General features: G+C 35.4%; 1 pseudogene; it reads left to right on the top strand.

Moving 5' to 3' along the window:
• The first annotated feature begins 670 nt into the window (after window positions 1–670).
• Window positions 671–1,647, top strand: LOC118996640 (TIP41-like protein; annotated as a pseudogene).
• Window positions 1,648–2,326: the final 679 nt, after the last annotated feature.

Here is a 2,326-nt window from a genome sequence, read left to right as displayed (position 1 = left end):
GATTCTCTGCATACTTGCCAACACTTGCTGTTTGTTGATTATTTGATGATAGCCATTTTGACAGGTGTGAGGTGATATTTCATTATACTTTAAAAGATTTTATTTATTTATTTATTTATTTATTTATTTAGAGAGGAAGGGGGTAGAAAAAAAGAGAAAGATCACTATGAGAGAGAAACTTTGACTATTTGCCTTTTGTAAATGCCCAGCTGGTGACCAAACCCACAACATGGGCATGTGCCCTGACTGGGAATCAAACAATGCCCAACCAATTGAGCCATATGAATCAGGGCTAACTGTGGTTTTATTTGGCTTCTCTGTGATGATTAATGATGTTGAGCATATTTTCATATATCTGTAGGTCATCTGTGTCCTCTGGAGAAATGTCTATTTAGGTCCTCTGCTCATTTTTTAAATTGGATTGTTTGGGTTTTTTGGTGTTGAGTTTTTAAAAAAATAAATTTTGGATATTAACCCTTTATCTGATGTATCATTAGCAAATGATACATCTTCTCTTATTCAGTAGGTTGTCTTCATTTTGTTGATGATTTTCTTTGGAGTAAAAAAAGCTTTTTAGTTCAAAGAAGCTGGGCAGGTGGGCAGGCACATTAAAGGGTGGGCTACAGCAGGGCAGGGAAACAATTGTCCCTGGTGCCCCACCATGGCAGCCTGATGCACATGGCCCACATGGCTCCCCCTTGGCCTTGATGATCCATGGCTTCCAGAGCAGCCACAGGACTTCTACTTCAATCTGGAAGCTGAGGATGCTTAAAACCAACATCATGAAGTCAGTGGAGGTATAGAAGTTAGCTAATTGCATATACCATCTCTCCCCAAAATATTTAGAGACAACATTTTAAGAACCCAGATTGGTTCTACCTTTGGGATTCCCAAAGATGTTCTAAGATGTGTAAAGAAAATACCCCCAAAATGCTTGAAGTAGTCTGTGCAGAAGAGTGGCAGGAAATCAGGACAGAGGGTTAACACAGCAAAGACATTATTAAACCATACGATTAGACCTATATAACAGATTATAAGGGAACATTATTTGGAGAATCACTTAAGCTAAAGACTGGACCTACAGCAAGTCATGTATTAGATACAGAGAAATTGAAAGCCAGAGAACAGATTAAGATTTTTGATGAAGTTCTCTTATTTGAGGATATACTTCATGATCATGGAGTTTCAAGCATAAGAGTGAAAATTAGACTAATGCCCTCCAGATTTTTTCCACTGTTGCAGTTTTTTTGAGAATTGATGCAGTGCTTATCAGAATAAATAATAGAAGACTTTACCATGAGGCTCACAAGACCTACGCATTATGAGAATATATGTCACAAGAGAGCAAAATTGCTAATTTAATGCATATTTCACCTTCCCTCTTCACAGAACCTAGTGAAGTATCACAGTATTCACCAATCAAGGAAGCAGTTTGTGAGAAACTAATACTTCCATAACCTTACAGACTCACAAGAAAATGCATCTCTGGAATAGAATGTGATGTACCATATACTCACCATGGAATCTGATGGAGATATTGGCAATGTGGACAGGGGTATTTTTATTATGAGTTATTCTCCACCTCATCTATGTGCAGATTTTCTGTGGCCTTAAAGGAAAAAAATGAAATATTATTTCAGGGAGGTCCCCCAAAGAGATATTTTAATTTGATATAGCTCCATTTGTTCATTTTTTTCTTTTGTTGCCCATGGGGGTATATCAGAAGAATATTACTAAGAGCAATGTCAGAGACATTATTGCCTATGTTTTCTTCTAGGTGTTTTTTTTGTTTTTAGGTCTAACATTTCAGTTTTTAAACCATTTGAGATTATCCTTTTATATGGCATAAATGGTGGTCTGGTTTTAATATTTTAAATAACTGTCTAAATTTTCCCAACACCATTTATTGAATAGATTGTTTTTATCCCGTTATATATTATTCCCTTCTTTGTCATAGATTATTTGACCATAAAGGCATCTGTTTATTTCTGGGCTCTCTATTCAGTTCCATTGATCTATGTATCTATTTTTTATGCCAGCACGACACTGTTTTGATTACCATGACCTTGTAGTACAGTTTGCTATCAGGTAATGTGATACCTTCAATGTTGTTCTTCTTTCTCAAGATTACTGTGGCTACTTGAGGTCTTTTGTTGTTCCATATAGACTTTATGATTATTTGTTCTAGTTCTGTGGAAATACCATTTGTATTTTAATAGGCATTTGAATCTATAAATTGCTTTACATAGTATGAATATTTTAACAATGTTAGTTCTTCATATCCATGGACAGGGTATATGCCTATATTTATTTGTATATTTTTCTA

Source organism: Sturnira hondurensis, unplaced genomic scaffold (genome assembly GCF_014824575.4).
Source record: "Sturnira hondurensis isolate 20B ecotype Veracruz unplaced genomic scaffold, ASM1482457v3 Scaffold0011391, whole genome shotgun sequence".
In the NCBI taxonomy this organism is placed as follows: Eukaryota; Metazoa; Chordata; class Mammalia; order Chiroptera; family Phyllostomidae; genus Sturnira; species Sturnira hondurensis.
Note: the sequence above shows the minus strand (reverse complement) of the source record. Positions and strands in the feature narration are given on the sequence as shown.